This window comes from Procambarus clarkii, chromosome 6, assembly GCF_040958095.1.
Source record: "Procambarus clarkii isolate CNS0578487 chromosome 6, FALCON_Pclarkii_2.0, whole genome shotgun sequence".
In the NCBI taxonomy this organism is placed as follows: Eukaryota; Metazoa; Arthropoda; class Malacostraca; order Decapoda; family Cambaridae; genus Procambarus; species Procambarus clarkii.
In genome coordinates, this window is record NC_091155.1 from 21,460,865 (window position 1) to 21,479,151 (window position 18,287).

Here is an 18,287-nt window from a genome sequence, read left to right on the forward strand (position 1 = left end):
ATTAGATACGACGGCCACATTTATCTGATTTATTAATGTAACATTAATCGTAATTAATAAAATATTTTGCTTCAATACCTCGAGGATAATGGTCTATAAAAGCATTATCACCAACAATAAATAAAAGCAATTCACAAATACATATCGACACTAGGCTTCACGATGTCATATATGGCTCTGAGCGCCAAATAAATAAATGCGATGACAAATGGCATTTATTATGCCATTTAATAATAGGCACTTATCTGATCAGTGACACCCTAAAGCCTATCAGTAGCAAACTTACCAGTCTCTGTCCAGCCATCACAATCCAAGCTACACTCAGATACTGCTCTAGCTGGACCTAAGCTTAATAAATAAATCGGTGTCCACCTTACTGAAAAAAAAGATTTGAAAAGTCTTGTTTTTAACATATACTAATGAGGTTCTTATCGCCTCTTTACGTAATTAGAAACTGGTTACTTAACTCTGAATGTGATATGCTAATTGCTAGGCTCGTGGGGAAGGTAATTCAAATGTGCTAGGAACGACCTAGGAGCCACATAAGCCTATCAACTACCTTTGGTCAAATGAGTAAGTTATTCCAAGTTTGATTGAGCGTCGTGTTTGAAGCGACACTCACATCCTTATATTTGGTTTCATAGTCAGTGTTAATAATCTAATTTACTAATGAAAATAATAACATTAAATAAATATAACAATATTTATAATCATTAATGCTATTTTATCAATAATAAAGTTATTTATGCGTTTGACATTAATACACACATTACAAATACTGGCAATATTATTAGTATGATTGCCATTATAACTTTTAGTTAATATCGATATTATTGCCACTTATTTGTAATAGTGTTGACGGAGGCAATACCAGACAACATCGCCCACTACTGCCACTTACGAGCGACCTCGTTGAGTCGAGCGCTCGGAGTCCACCAAAAAAGAACCATTTAAATGCATGAGACTGACATTGACTGCTAATGTGAAGGGGGCGGCCTTAAGATAACCCATAAAGGCGGCTAACAACTCGAAATTATCTCCCCAGAACGTGAGGGGGAATATCCGGCCCCACGCCATTGCTCGCCAGCTGTTCCAGCACTGTATCGTGACAAAAAGGCATTGGGCTTTTATGTATTGTATATATTTTTGTAGGCAATGCATTATTACGGTATTTATTTACATTGGAGATTTAGTATGTAGGCAATAACGTTCTTAAATAGTGATTTATCTGGTACCACTTTGTGTAGGCTATGATAGCCTATTGGCTATATCCTTGACTAGCAAATATCTTTTCGACAAAATACTGATTACTGGGACGGACACATTTTTTTCTATTTATCAAAAGAAAACCCAAGTACAAAACAGACAAATGCAGAACAATACAGGAAGACATACAGGGGAAACATAACAAGGTAATAAACCATGAACACATGAAAAACATACATAACAATACCCAAAAGTGAAGGAAACATGGTACATAACAGGAAACCCCGAAACGGACACTGGATACATAACAAAAACAGAACATCACAAAGAAATAACACAAGAAATAAATAACATAAAATACAGCCACACCCAGAATAATAAGGGTAGAAATACAAAAAGCTAACACACAACCACAACCAGCCCAACCACCCTAACACAGGCACATAATAGTACATAAAACATGAGGCCTCGCAAACCACAAGCACAGAGGCAAAAACACAGAACCATAAACATGAAAAACACAGTAACAATACATAACATAACAGGGGGACGGACACATAGTACACAAACATTCTGTCCAAAGGTGTCAATTTCTGAAGTAAAGTTGCCCTCTCTTATTCAATATTTTACTGTGATATAGGCTACGAACGAGGTAAGAGAGTGACTATATACTATACGCTATACACTCAGTGTATAGCGTCCATTATACACTCAGTGTATAGCGTCCATTATACACTCAGTGTATAGCGTCCATTATACACTCTCAGAGTATAGCGTCTATCACTCATTATCGTTCCATTACGCCTGGAGTGTAATGAAATTAAGGTTCAGAGGATAATTTAATATCATTTCACACCAAGCATCTTTCAGAGTCCGGATATTCTATTTGCCATATTCTGAAGATTTATAAACAAAAAATTATCTTAAGAGCATTACTAAAGCCTGTAGGAACTGAAAAGGGACGCAGACGAAAGCCTCATCCCAGAGTGATAATAATATATAATTATAGGAAATTACCCCAATCAGCGCGACAAGTAGTTACACAGGAATACGATACGTCCCTATGTCAAGCAAGAGACAATTTCAGTAGTCTGGCTGTTGCTGAGAGTCAGCTGTGTATCATGCTGAGAGTCAGCTGCGTACACCCATGCTGAGAGTCAGCTGCATGCACTCATGCTGAGTCAGCTGCGTACACTCATGCTGAGTCAGCTGCGTACACTCATGCTGAGTCAGCTGCGTACACTCATGCTGAATCAGCTGCGTACACTCATGCTGAGAGTCAGCTGTGTAGTCATCCTCAGATCATTCCCCTTCCAGGCTGCGGCCGACCTCAAAAAACGTATTCGTCAAACGTTACTATTAACTAAAAACGCCATTTTGGAGAATATAAGTGTAAACATTAGTTAAGTTAACATTAATGTATATCAGAATTTCGTGCATAGTTAATTAGTATCAAAAGGCTAGAAGACAAGCCCAGAAGAATGTTTATCGCATTTTTATATAGTTAGTCGTAGCATAGGTTAGGCTATGTAGTTTGGTTCAGTTAGTAATCATATGCATTTACAGTATGTGGGGGGAAAGTATATTTAGAGCGATGCTATGCTGCGGGTCTGTGGTATTCTACCAGCGAGCTAAACACTGAGAAAAGTTCAGGGGTAATTAGTCGAGTTGTATGTCACTTGTTTCGTCGTCCTTAAACGGAACTTGGCGGCTGGATTAATGACGAGCACTTGGTCAGTGCTGATGGAGACGAGCTGCGGAGAGGGTCATGGCGCGTCCTCCAGCGATTATATTTGCTGCCCGTTGCGTGTTTAGCTGACTAATATATCAAGTCAGATGTGTGATAATGATCGATAAACCTACGAACGTTATTCGCACACCCTGAGAAGTTGTCCTGTTCCTTTACAAAGTCAATAGTGTTTGTTATGGCGGAACTCTGAACACTGGCGAGGGTCAGAGTCTCTCCACTTGTGATACCTCGGCGGATTTGTCAGTGCTAATGGCGATACATTTTTGGTCACAGCCGTGTGTGTGTTGTTGTTCGAGTTTATCACTGGAGAATCACCAGTGTGAAAAGTGAACTACAAAACTAGGATTGTAGAGGGGTACAGTACCAGTGTGGTTTAACCACGATCTTAATCCTCTGGGAGTCCATCTTATTGACGCACTCAAAAAGTGCGTCAAGAATACAAAATGAAAATGGAATTACTTTTTGAGCGGGGAACCGACAGGTGAAAGATTGAGATAGAGGAGTTGACGAGCCCCGCCTTGCCACTCCCTCCACCCCCTGACGACCAGAGCAACTCTGGGAATTATAAGCCACCGCTGGAGTGAACTACCTCGCTCAGATTTGCGGTAAGACTTGTTTGTATTTTGCTTGCGACGTCTTTGTTTGGGGGAAGTATTTATACAAGTGTTGACGCTCGTTAAGGGTCCTTAGCACAGTGGTCTACGTCCTTGGGCCACAAGTGAGGAACCTAGGTTCAATCCCCGGGCAGGGTAGAAACGCGTGGGCACATATCATTTTACCTGATGTCTTTTGTTCCCCTAGCACTAAAATGGGGAAGATTAGCCATTGGCCTATGTAGACCTCGGTAAACCTAAGTACGCGATTCATGTCCCAAGTAACAGGAAATAAATTTAGAAACACATTTATAATCGAATGAATGACAGTTTATTCACTGTACAAAGTCAAATGTCAATTTCTCCTCCCCCCCCTCCCCTTCCTTTGAGACTAACTCCCAGCGTCGGCAGGTCAGCTATGTGATATTGACAACACGACAAGCAGACCTGACGCACATGAGGCCCTGCTCTTCGTAACAGGAGAATGTGCAAATAATATATTCAGCGGTTAGACTAGGATACGGAGAGATGTAGATACGTCGATACAATCAGTTCATCCCAACCTTCTTAGACTCGCAGCCCTGTGTTCTAATGCTCAAAAGACCTGCGACTTCCTGCCACAATTATAATTAAAACAGATTTGCTTACTCTGGACTCTCGCCACTTTCTAATTGCCAAAGATTCAGATATACTAGTACTCACAACGTAGGCTCCGTGACCAACCGGTTCGGAATCACTGAATTAGATGGAGCTATTAAAATGGTCTTTCGTGAGCACTTTGGAGGTGATTTGTGAGTCCTGAATATTTTGTGATCGATCAAGTATACTTTTAATTAAATATTTTAATGCATATTTTGTTCGTTTATTTTTTTTATTAGTCATTTTATTATTTTTATAAATTTTTAGATACATATTTGTTTCTTTAACTTTCTCGATAAACACTTGCAACCGCACAGAACATATGGTAATCTCTATTTAGAGATTTACAAGGAAAATGAGTTTTTAGATCGTTTTAATGTTTGTTTCGCCTCGTTGTGCAGCCTCTTCCAGGAAGAGCTTAGCTGTGCATCCTTCATCACTGAGGACCACTTCCCTATCGAGCCTTGTATGGTGCTACATAGTCTTTCCGGCTTAGTGGTGTCTTGATAATTACTTTCTTAATTTCGAGCCTTGTTTTTTTTTGTGTGTGCTTCTCCCCGGGATGGTCTCGCTCCCAGTCTCTCTAACAGGGAGCATCTGGTAGTATTGAGCCCTGCAAGGAAGCCTTCTTGGATAGGGTTACATGTAAGCCTTATTGGAAAGTCGTACAGGGAAGCTTTCTTGGAGAGTCTTATCCAAAAGAGAACACATCGGCATTTAAATAATATTCAAATTCACCCAATGGTCTCTTTGTTCAGCAACTAATCGATATTGAGGAATCAAAGCACTGACGAATTCCCCAAAATACATCATGATTTCAGAGGCGTTTAACGTGTCTTAGAAAAACCTATGCCAATTCAAAAAGACCTTTCAAGGACATCTTAGTGCTTATCTGGTGAGATAACGAAAATTTTTGCAGTCATATTTGTTAGTCCTGCGAGAGACCGATAAGGATTACAGCCATACCCAGCTCTCTTTTATATGTTAAGTTAGCATCTTCGTTCATTTTTTTTGAGGGGGGGGGGGGGGTGATAGATAAGGTTGAAAGCCATGAATTCCTGTGTTTGCTCAAGACATCATAGAGATCCTGCCGCTTTTATTTATTTTTTTAAACTGGGAGGGAGTAACTGATTATCTTTGTTTACTTTCTGAAAGCTCGATGATTTTGTCTGTATACATTAGTTTACTTGGTGCAAACTCGACAAGGTTGGTAGCAAGTGATCAACGTTGTTTACATTGGGAAAGCTGTGGAAAGTTGGTAATGTTGTTGAACCAAAGTTTGATTTTCGAAAGTTAGGAAAAGTTTGTTTTCGTGCGCAATTTTAAGAGCGTTGGGAATGAATGCCGGCTACGATTAAGCTTATATTGCTGTTATTATTACTATTGGTACAATATTTAGCTTCACTTAGTCCTAGGCTATAAACATGGGTGGGTGGCGATCTGCGATAAACGCAAACAATAGATGAATTGACTATATAACTTCTGTTAGAGTAAGAAACTATTATTGTTAACTACCGTACTCTTGCCTTGCTTATTATTTCAAGAAATGATCTTTTTGTCCCTCCTGACTCGCCCGTCTTCAACTTAACATCCTATAGCCTGTGTCTTGACCTATTTGGTTAGTTAACATTTCCATCCTATCTCATCCCTGGAGTATTTTGCATGTCGTAGTCATATTCCATCTTCTGCACACCACCTGTGTTGAGATCCAGTTCGTACAAGCTTTCCACACAGCTGTTGCCTTCAACTCCAGTACTGATCTGGTGGGAAACCTCTTGACTTTACGAGAGTTTGTGCTTGGTTCCGTTGGGATTCCACTTTCTCACTCTGTATTCATGGCCAGAGTTTATATTGTGCACTCGCCTAACTCAGCCTGCAGGGTTGAATGTCCACTTTGCGTGCATGCCCGTGTGTGTGTGTGTGTGTGTGTGTGTGTGTGTGTGTGTGTGTGTGTGTGTGTGTGTGTGTGTGTACACTCACCTATTTGTGCTTGGGGGGTTGAGCTTTGTGTGTGTATTCACCTATTTGTGCTTGCGGGGGTTGAGCTTTTTCGACCTTTCGACCCGCCTTTCAACTGTCAATCCACTGTTACTAACTACTAACTATTCTCCCCCCCCCCCACACACACACATAAGGATCTAGGAGTTGATATCACACCAAACCTGTCTCCTGAAGCCCACATAAAAAGAATTACGTCTGCGGCATATGCGAGGCTGGCTAACATCAGAACAGCGTTCAGGAACCTGTGTAAGGAATCACATCAGAACAGCGTTCAGGAACCTGTGTAAGGAATCATTCAGAATCTTGTATACCACATACGTAAGACCAATCCTGGAGTATGTGGCCCAAGCATGGAGCCCGTACCTTGTCAAGCTCAAGACGAAGCTGGAAAAAGTTCAGAGGTATGCCACTAGACTAGTCCCAGAACTAAGTCATGAGTTATAAGGAAAGGCTGCTAGAAATGCACCTTACGATACTAGAAGACACAAGAGTAAGGGAAGACATGATCACTACCTACAAAATCTTTAGGGGAATTGTCAGGGAAGATAAGGATAAACTATTCAACACTGGTGGTACGCGAACAAGGGGACAAAAGTGGAAACTTGAGTACCCAAATGAGCCACAGGGACGTTAGAAAGAACTTTTTCAGTGTCAGAGTAGTTAACGGATGGAATGCATTAGGCAGTGATGTGCTGGAGGCTGACTCCATACACAGTTTCAAATGTAGATATGATAGAGCCCAGTAGGCTCAGGAATCTGTACACCAGTTGATTGACGGTTGAGAGGCGGGATCAAAGAGCCAAAGCTCAACCCCCGCAAGCACAAATAGGCGAGTACACATACACACAGGAAGCAGCCCGTAACCGCTGTCTAACTCCCAGGTACCTATTTACTGTTAGGTGAACAGGGACATCAGGGTTAAAGAAACTCTGCCCATTAGTTTCCGCCATCGCCGGAGATAGATCCCCGGACCAAAGGACTACGAATCCCGAGCGCTATCCACTCAGCCGTCAGGCCCCCAGTGTGTGTGTGTGTGTGTGTGTGTGCGTGTGTGTGTGTGTTGTGTGTAGTTCATTTCGTGTGTTTTCTGGGTCAAACTCCAGCTCTTGAGCCCAGCCATTCCAGGTTCCAAATGCAATGGCTCCCGACTCTGCCGTTTTTAAATTAACTTTGGTCCTCTGAAAATCTTTTATGTTCTTGTGTCTCTAATTTACCATCTTCTCAATTGTGGTGACTCGGCCCTTCGTTCATGGTTCCCTAATTGGCTCGCCCGGCCCCAGGACGGGTATGGTCGCGTTACTGGGAATTATAATCTTTTTTAGCATTTTGTTTAGACTAAATGATGGGTTTGTTGGCAGGGATGGGGGTAATGGGTTTGTTGGTAGGGATGGGGGGTGATGGGTTTGTTGGGCAGGGATGGGGGGTGATGGGTTTGTTGGGCAGGGATGGGGGGTGATGGGTTTGTTGGGCAGGGATGGGGGGTGATGGGTTTGTTGGTAGGGATGGGGGGTGATGGGTTTGTTGGTAGGGATGGGGGGTGATGGGTTTGTTGGTAGGGATGGGGGGTCATGGGTTTGTTGGCAGGGATGGGGGGTGATGGGTTTGTTGGTAGGGATGGGGGTGATGGGTTTGTTGGTAGGGATGGGGGGTGATGGGTTTGTTGGCAGGGATGGGGGGTGATGGGTTTGTTGGCAGGGATGGGGGTGATGGGGTTGTTGACAAACAAAAACTCGACCCCCTCCCCCTTAGGAGTAGGGACAAAAACTCCCCAAACTGGTACAAACAAAAGCTCCCCCCCCCCCCACACACGGGTAAACAGTCAAAAGCTCTCTCCCCCAACGGGTGCGGCTGGCAACACGGGGGGGGGGGGGGGGAATAAAGTGTCACCTGTATCTCTTATCTTGAGATTATCTTGATGATTTCGGGGCTTTTTAGTGTCCCAGCGGCCCGGTCCTCGACCAGGCCTCCACCCCCAGGAAGCAGCCCGTGACAACTGACTAACACCCAGGTACCTATTTTACTGCTAGGCAACAGGGGCATAGGGTGAAAGGAACTCTGCCCATTGTTTCTCGCCGGCGCCTGGGATCGAACCCAGGACCACAGGATCACAAGTCCAGCGTGCTGTCCGCTCGGCCGACCGGCTCCCTTAAACTGTGTTACGCAAACAACAAAAGTAAATGATTAAGACAGAGACTGATAACTAGCAGATCTCGAGTAGGTACGCGCGTTACGCAATTCTTTCTCCTCACTTTTGGCAACAGAGTTGAGTTTTTTTTTTTGCAAAAAAATAAAATAAATGTGCAATGCGTACCCTTAAATTTCACAACTCGTAAATCCGTTGTCTCTAAATTCCTGGTATCCAATTCGGGACCATAATTTCGAAGGCAGAGAGAGGGAGAGAGGGAAGGGGTTGGGGGGAGGGGATGGACTGGGCACTGGCCAGTAACGCAGCTCCATCACCACTCTCGCTCTCTCTCGCTCGCCCATTTGTCTCTGCCGAGTCCGGGAATCGAACCCGAGCCACAGGATTACTAGTCCCGCGCGCTGTTCACTCAGCTACCAGGCCCTGTGTGTGTGTGTGTGTTGGTGTGGTCAGTACACTAATCCACCGTCGGTTAGCAAGGCCGGAGTCCAAGAGGTAATGGCTGAATGTATAAATATTTGAAAACACACACACACACAAAATTATATGCATGTAAATGTTGTTGTTGTTGTTAAAGATTCGCTACCTGGAACAAAAAGTTCCAAGTACCTGGTTGATTTGGTACTTGGCCCTCCAGTATCTTTCAGGTGTATATTATTTGATATCTCTCGTCTTCTTTCTAGTGAGTACATTTGGAGGGCTTGAAGTAGCTGGAAGTGAAGCTTGAATTTGAAGTAGCACGGGCTATGGTGAGCCCGTAGTGCCTTTGCATGTAAATAATAAAAATACTCCGCACCACATTCCTCCATGGACAGCCAGACAGACACATCCCTGATAAACACGGATTTCTCTTCTCTTTGTGTCCGGGCAAGTATAAAAATGTAATATGTCTGTCCGTGCGCGGAGGAGGAGGAGCGGGCCCCCATCCGGCCACTCCACTGACAGTCATATCCGGCAAGGGGCCGCGTCACTCGCCACAAGGAAATGGGAAACTCTGTCCATCTATTCACTGCAGGATCTCGGCAAGGCTGGTGGAGTCGGGCATTGGCGGGATGTAGGCAGCTGAGCACATGAGATAGCCGCGATGTGTGGCCAGCTGAGCACATGAGATAGCCGCTATGTGTGGCCAGCTGACCAGATGAGATAGCCATCGTAGCCACGATGTGGCCAGCTGACATAATATGGCCATCAGAGTTGGAGTAATGGTATTACTCTTACATAGAAAACGGTCGATGGCAGTAATGACAAAAATACTCACTCGACACCACCTTCCCCTTCATCCCAGTATGACACGAGTTGCAGTCATGCCAGTATGCTGTCATTATGTTACGGTAATGGCAAGGAGATCCTGCCTATTCCTTTACCGCCTTGTCAACAACATTCTGCATACTCAATTACAAGAAATCAACAATACGTGCTCAGAAACCTGTTTCTAGACAAGACACCCTCCCCCTCCACCCCTCAGGTACCCGAGACACCTGTCTGGGGGCAAACTCCGCTCGCCGGTCGACCAGCTGAACGGCTTGTTTAAGGCTGCCCGCGATAGTTACCTGCACATCAGCGCCCTCTACACTAGGCCTGGCCCGCACATATAAGCGGCTCATCACCGGCCAGACCTCCCTCCACAGATCTCCAGTATCATCTATTGATACTGGTAATGGCTCAAAAGGGCCACTTACTTACGGGCTATTCTTGCCCGTGCCACCATTTGGGTGGCTTAATCTTCATCAATCGGCCAGACCTCTCTTGGGTGGTTTAATCTTTATCAATCATCGGCCAGACCTCAGAATATGCTTCATGCTCTCAGCAGTAACATCTACTGTCGCGTGTATAGGAGGAATGTATATATTTATATCTCAGAATGTTCGGTAATGTTTATTGTTTGTGATGTGTGTCTATGTATGTATTAACACGATGTACTGAACGGGGTGAGAATAGCTTGAGCTACCTCATCCCTTTGTGTGTATTTTACCTCAATAAACTTGTTTCAATTTCAATTCAATTTCTACTGTCGCCTTCCCAGGTGCCAGTAGATGCGTACAGCTTCTTGTATATTGTGTTTTGCACCTTTCTTTGTCATTAACGTAACTGTCACATGTTTATCTTTCTTCTTTATTTTGTAATGTGCGTAATGCTGAGAAGGAATTGTTTTATTTGTTGTTAGTCATTTTTGTTATAATAAATATTTAGAATTTTTTATTCTTTTGGATTTTACTCGCAGCTCTCACACCGTAAAGACGTCAGAAGCAGTTTTATTTACCTTGTTTTACTTTTTTTAATTAGTAAAAAATTGAAAAATTAAAAAATTAATTAAAATTGTTTACTTAGTATGGAGGGGTCGATCGTTTCGATCGACCCCTCCATACTAAGTCATGTCAGATATATAGAGGAATAGGAGGAGACGCGCCTAGTGCCGTAGAGAGCCAGCTAGGGGCCGGAGTGGGTGAAGGGCAGGGCGAGACGGAGGCTCATATGTGCTCTACTGATTCCCACAGCTCGTGAGACTGTACAAACTCCCCGAGATGGTGAATCCGGCGCTATGAAGGAAAGTTTGCAGGAGGTATAAATTACTCTAGGCGAGGTAAGATATGCAGGCGATGAGTCACAATAACGTGGCTGAAGTATGTTGACCAGACCACACACTAGAAATTGAAGGGACGACGACGTTTCGGTCCGTCCTGGACCATTCTCAAGTCGATTGTGATGAGGACAGGTAGGGACAGGCATTAAATAGGCAAGAGAGAGCTGAGGAGGAAAGTCAGGTGTAGGGGATAGTAGTAATGAGAACTGCAGCAGGCCTATTGGCCCATACGAGGCAGCTCCTATTATAACCACCGAAGGAGATAGTAATAGGAATAAGAAGAGGATAGCAAGGGAGCGTAGAAGACAATGAACAGAAAAAGGGAGAAGAGAGAAAGAAAGGGAAAGAGAAAGAAAGAAATGGAAGGGGGAAAGCTTATGTTAAGTCACGTTTGTTAGAAAGATTAGAGCATTTGAGTATATACTGTGAAAGGGAAGAGTCCACAGCAACAAAGCCAGGACTCAAGTTCATGTTGGGTACATTGTTTATAAGAGCCGATTCTACAAGACGGCGTCTGTGTAGAGTAGAGGCAGGAAAGATTATTTTGGAGGAAGACCAATCAATGGGATGATTAGAATCCCTCACATGGCAGAAGAGAGCATTGTTAGTGTCTGCAGACATAACACTTCTCTTGTGTTCTTTAAGTCTGTCATTCAGTGTACGGCCAGTTTCGCCAAAGTATTGGAGAGGACAAGATGAACAGGAAATAGAGTAGACACCAGCAGCATTAGAAGCAGGAGGAGCAGTGTGAACTAGATTGCTACGAAGTGTGTTAGTTTGTCGAAAGGCGAGTTTAATGTCAAGAGGACGAAAGGTATTGGTAAAAGTTGGTATTGGTAAAAAGAGGTAAGATATAAGATAAGATAAGTAAGATAAGGTGAAGTGTATCTCCTTGTTGTCCGGGAGGACACGTTGTGTGTGTGTGTGTGTGTGTGTGTGTGTGTGTGTGTGTGTGTGTGTGTGTGTGTGTGTGTGTGTGTGTGTGTGTGTGTGTGTGTGTACTCACCTAGTTGTACTCACCTAGTTGTGTTTGCGGGGGTTGAGCTCTGGCTCTTTGGTCCCGCCTCTCAACCGTCAATCAACAGGTGTACAGATTCCTGAGCCTATCGGGCTCTGTCATATCTACACTTGAAACTGTGTATGGAGTCAGCCTCCACCACATCACTTCCTAATGCATTCCATTTGTCAACCACTTTGACACTAAAAAAGTTCTTTCTAATATCACTGTGGCTCATTTGGGCACTCAGTTTCCACCTGTGTCCCCTAGTACGTGTGCCCCTTGTGTTAAATAGACTGTCTTTATCTACCCTATCAATCCCCTTCAGAATCTTGAATGTGGTGATCATGTCCCCCCTAACTCTTCTGTCTTCCAGCGAAGTGAGGTTTAATTCCCGTAGTCTCTCCTCGTAGCTCATACCTCTCAGCTCGGGTACTAGTCTGGTGGCAAACCTTTGAACCTTTTCCAGTTTAGTCTTATCCTTGACTAGATATGGACTCCATGCTGGGGCTGCATACTCCAGGATTGGCCTGACATATGTGGTATACAAAGTTCTGAATGATTCTTTACACAAGTTTCTGAATGCCGTTCGTATGTTGGCCAGCCTGGCATATGCCGCTGATGTTATCCGCTTGATATGTGCTGCAGGAGACAGGTCTGGCGTGATATCAACCCCCAAGTCTTTTTCCTTCTCTGACTCCTGAAGAATTTCCTCTCCCAGATGATACCTTGTATCTGGCCTCCTGCTCCCTACACCTATCTTCATTACATTACATTTGGTTGGGTTAAACTCTAACAACCATTTGTTCGACCATTCCTTCAGCTTGTCTAGGTCTTCTTGAAGCCTCAAACAGTCCTCTTCTGTTTTAATCCTTCTCATAATTTTAGCATCGTCCGCAAACATTGAGAGAAATGAATCGATACCCTCCGGGAGATCATTTACATATATCAGAAACAAGATAGGACCGAGTACAGAGCCCTGTGGGACTCCACTGGTGACTTCACGCCAATCGGAGGTCTCACCCCTCACCGTAACTCTCTGCTTCCTATTGCTTAGATAAAGCAATATCAATAATGTGTGTGTGTGTGTGTGTGTGTGTGTGTGTCGTTGGGTCATTAGCCACGTCAGCCGTCTCATTTTTAACTACTACAGTGTACAGGCTTTTCTCTCTCTCCTCTCTTTTCTCTCTTTTCTCTCTCATTCTCTCTCTGCCTCAACAGGGGAGCTTGCCAACTTCTGACAAGTGAACCCACTTTGTCGGGCGTCAGTGATAGGATATTAAAGCACACAATGTTCAAAGTACCGAAATTTCATTGTTGACAAGGACACAGTTTGAGGTCCCGTGTGATGGGCTCCCAGTATCCCAGGTCCCTTGTGATGGGCTCCCAGTGTCCCAGGTCTCGTGTGATGGGCTCTACTACACCCTCTAGGGTCCTCCATACTGATATCAAGGCTTCAAGCACTATGTTATGAATAACAATGTAATTTGTATTTACACTTGGTGTTATTATATCCAAAGTAATTGCAATTATTACAATACTGATAATGACAATTTTAATAGATTTTGTCTTTTTATTATTTTAGCAAGAATTTTAAATTTTTGTTTTATTAGGTAAGCTAGAATTGTTTTGATTATTCAAGCCAGATTTTTTTTGGGTAATACATGCTAGAACTGCAAGTTTTCTGGTTACTTCTCTATGTATAATGCGTATTTTATGTAGGAAAATGTATAGCACTTTGTTACGTCATTCGACTGAAGGGGTCCTGTGGCGTAGTGGGCTGTGTGGTCGGATCACACTGGACAGTTTCCGGGTTCGATCCTTTGGCGGGACAGATTCGTGTGGCACGCCTCCTTACACTTGATGCACCTGTTCACCTATTAGTAAAATACGTAACCTGAGTTAATGAGCTGCTGTGGGTTGCATCGTGGGCAAAGTCGGTCAGTTTGCTTAGTGACACGAACCATAGGACAGAGACTGTGTATGATTGGGTACGGTTGCTTTCTGTGTCTCTGTCTCTCGTGTTTGCTTGCGGCCTTGGATAGGTGTCAAGAGCTGAGAGGCGCCGCGCTGCCATACTCAGACACGTTAATCTCTCGACACAGTTACCTGTAAGATACTTCACGGGTGTAGAAGTGTTGATCGTTCCATAAACATTTACACTTGATATGTTAATAAATGTATTATATATCAGATTCCTCTCGCCTAGCCTTATAGGCTAGAGCCGCTAGACAATATTAATGCAAGCTTAAATACCTAAACGTTTACAGCCACGACTATTTTTTGCTTTATTCAGCTTTAAACAGCGTAGCTTTCGAATATAATTTCTGAACCGAGGTTGTGATAAGATTTCCGATTCTTCGCGGCGGGGATCGTATTCCAGGGACCTGCCCGAAACGCTACGCGTACTAGTGGCTGTACAAGAATGTAACAACTCTTGTATATATCTCAAAATAAATATTAATTAGAGACACTTAAGGTTTTTATCTGATGGCGTCCATACCCCTACATCACTGAGGGATAGTTTGAGAGGCCTGGTGGAAGAGCGCAGGTAGTAGTACAACCATCTCCAGATTCATCACGATATTAGTGAGGAATGAAAACAAACGTCACCTTTACAAGGAAGGAGTCCGAGGTGGTGGTGAGATTTAGTAAGGGGGAAATATGTCTCTCTCTCTCTCTGTTTCTCTCAGAGAGAGAGAACTTTCACAGTTGTCTGTCAATCCGATGTGTGGACGTGCTGAGGGTGGGAAGAACCCGCCAAATGTTTTCGTCTCCTTCGGACTCGCTTTCTCTTTTCTTCCTATTTTTAGTCTTTTCCTCAATCTTTGACGCCTTTGGTTACATTTATTAAACAGTTTACCAGCATGAAAACTTCCCATTCAACTGTTGTTATGGTTATAAACGGCTTCCTGGTGCTTCGGAGCTCATTAACTCTTTAATAATTGTAAACAATGCCGCCAAAGATTGAGAAAAGATGGACACGTTCGTAAGTGCTTGCGTAACTGCTTCGTGAATCTGGCCACGGTCAGTAGAGCTGTGTCAACAAAAATGCAGTGTGTATATCTGACCATCATAATGAGAACTATGAATGCTAGGCGAGTATGAGGCTATAACTCGGTACTTTACAATTATTGAACATTGTAAATTGAATTATTGTAAAAAAATAGTGAAGATCACATCCTTGTGTAAGGTGAGTAAATGATTGAGTGAGGCGAGTGGTGGTTACTGGTGCATGAAGGTGGGCGTGTCCTGGCTGTTAACAAGACCAGTCGTTGGTTATTACAAGAGTCAGCCCCTCCCTTCCCTTCCCTTCCTTTCCCCTTCCCCTTCCCTCCCTCTCGGCCCCACCTAAACAATCTCCCCCTTCCACCCGTGAGTCTTCCCCACACAAGTTACAGCCCCGCTCCTGTGCCAGGTAAGTCCACTACGGGCTCACCATAGCCCGTGCTACTTGGGAATGTTTTGTTCCCAGTAGCTGAATTTTGAACAGCATAACATTCCACCCGTGGCATGGTCTCAGGACTTCAATATTCAGCCCCCCCCCCTTTTTCACCCCCCCCCCCCCTCTCTCTTTCCAGACCACCAATAGAGGACAGGGAGCTGCTGTGGGGGGGGGGGGTACACCTTGCTACACCTGCAGCACAGGCTGCAGGTGTACACACAAGAGCACACACACCTGGAGGCGTGCGTCTGGTGGCGGTACAATCAGACGCTTCTCAACTTGGTACATTTCTTCACATGTATTCAATATGTATCATAATATGTGAAGAAATGTTTCTTGGCTTTCTAAACATACCAACAAAGTATTTTACAAAATTGTTCGAGAATTTTGGCTATATAGTTAAAATATTTTAATTTGTTTTAACCTTTTTAAAATTGGTTAAAACAATACAAATTATTTATGAAAATAATTGTTTGCAAATTTGTAGAAAACATAGGGAAGAGAACTGTGGGAAGAGGAGACAGTGGAGCTACCTGTGAGCGCCTTCCATTCCCATTCTCGAATCCTGGCCTGAGCGGAAACAGTTTGGCAGCGTATCTTTTCATCTCGTGCCTCTATTCGCCTAGCAGTGAATAAGTACCTGAGAGTTAGACGGCTTGTAAAGACTACATCCTAGGGAGGGTTAGTATTTGGTCTAGTTGTTAAACACACACACACACACACACACACACACACACACACACACACACACACACGCAGGTGATCAAACCCGGGGAGGATTGACTGGGAACAGATACTTAACTGTTCAGTCAGTAGCAATTGGAGACCTTTGAGGTAAAGATTATGGCAGTCATGTCCCAGGGAAAACCTTGTAGGGTAAGCTTACCCTACCTTATGCTTAGCTTAAGTTGTAGGGTAAGCGTAAGCTTTGTGAAGTCAAGACCTCTACTTCTGTACCCACCTGTTTAGAAAGAAGAGAGGAAGGAAAAGGCGGATATGGTGGGGAGGGGAAAGAGAGAGGGGAGAGAGAGAGAAGGGTGGGGGGGGGGAGGGAGAGAGAGAGAGGGGAGGAGGGAGAGAAAGAGAGGGGCAGAGAGAGCGAGCCAGCGAGCACAATATATACCAGGAACAACACTGCCAATCACGTTCTCCAGGGCCACAAACACTCTCATTTGCCTTTATGGCGTTGATACAATAAATATTAAGTGGCTGCCAGTAGCGTCTGCCGCCGCCCACCACTGTGTGCGCTACACATGCCTCAGGAGGCCACATTCACGAAGCACTTACGCAAGAAACTTACGAACCTGTGCATCTTTCGTCAATCTTTGATGGCTTTGGTTACATTTATTAAACAGTTTACAAGTATAAAAACTTCCCAATCACCTGTTCTTATTGTTATAAACAGCCTCCTGGTGCTTCGGAGCTCATAACTCTTTAATAATTGTAAACAAAGCCGTCAAAGATTGAGGAAAGATGTACACGTTCGTAAGTATTTGCGTAACTGCTTCGTGAATCTGGCCCCGGAGACCAGCACCAAATAGGTAAAATTACTAACTCTTACGGAGAGGGGGAGATGCAATTCTGCTAACGAACTGGATTCATCTTGGAATGGGGTCTTAGTGAGGAAAGGGGGGAAAGGGAGTGGGTGGGTGGGGGTAGGGGGAAGGAGCCACAATTATCAGGCCTCCGCCCGTCAACCAGAGTCCACACTAAGAACACTCGGGATGAAGGCAACATAAAGGAAAGTCTTGCAACAACTATTTCAACAATGGTCAAACGCGCCGGTTTTCTCCTCCACACAGATAACCGTCGGAAGGGTCGTGTGCCAGGGGAAGACGTGGGTGGTGGTCAGGTTAGGGGTGGTGGACGGAACTTCCAAAGGGGGTGGGGTGTGTGGGGGGACAGATGACAAGAGGGCTGATAGTGAGATGGATTACAAGGGGGGGTGGGAGGGGGGGGGGGAAATAAGGCGGCCAGTTGGCCTACACTAGGCACCTCCTATATCTTGCTCGCCCCAACTCAATCATATATATATATGTCTATGCTACGCTTGAAACAATGACGTGATCCTGCGTCTTGTTACATTACCCGGTAATCTGTTCCACAAATCAGCAACTGTATTTCTAACACCACTTAAGACAGCACCCTCAAGCCTCTTCGTCTATATCAATCAGCCTTTCGTGTGGCGCTGTATTATAAGATTTTACGGTACACGACGTCGCAAACCTTACCGCTATCAACTGCTGCAAAGGATTACTCTGTCATCTTTCCCTTCCTCTATCCTTCCCCCTCCTCTATATCCTTCTAGCTACTGGTATATCCTCCTCGCCCATCCTGTATCTTCCTCTATCCTTCCCCCTCCTCTATATCCTTCTAGCTACTGGTATATCCTCCTCGCTCATCCTGTATCTTCCTCTATCCTTCCCCCTCCTCTATATCCTTCTAGCTACTGGTATATCCTCCTCGCTCATCCTGTATCTGCCTCTATCCTTCCCCCTCCTCTATATCCTTTTAGCTACTGGTATATCCTCCTCGCCCATCCTGTACCTCCCCCTCTCCTTCTATATCCTGCTCCATCGTCGCCCGAGGCGGCGTCATCAACGCGGTGACAATCTTGCCACAAGTTTTCTTGAGGTAAGTTAGTTGGTCGTCGCGGCAAGTCCTCCAACTAATTTACGAATTGATAATTGTTGGGGAAACGAAGTCCGGACCGTCTTTGGTGTATATTGGTGATCTTTGTCTATCTCGAGTGTCCCTGTTGTTGGCCATGGTTGGCCCTGGTCCCCTGTTGTTGGCCCTGGTTGGCCCCGGTCCCCTATTGTTGGCCCCGGTCCCCTGTTGTTGGCCCCGGTCCCCTGTTGTTGGCCCCGGTCCCCTGTTGTTGGCCCCGGTCCCCTGTTGTTGGCCCCGGTCCCCTGTTGTTGGCCCCGGT

The 18,287-nt window shown here is 44.5% G+C and overlaps 1 long non-coding RNA gene across 1 annotated transcript in view; it reads left to right on the forward strand.

The window, feature by feature from the left end:
* The first annotated feature begins 2,512 nt into the window (after nt 1–2,512).
* The window catches only part of LOC138353524 (uncharacterized), a 41,882-nt gene continuing 26,107 nt past the window's right edge, over nt 2,513–18,287 (forward strand). Inside the window, exon 1 of the long non-coding RNA XR_011223187.1 lies at nt 2,513–3,561. This is a non-coding gene — a long non-coding RNA (uncharacterized lncRNA). The remainder of the gene's footprint in view (nt 3,562–18,287) is intronic.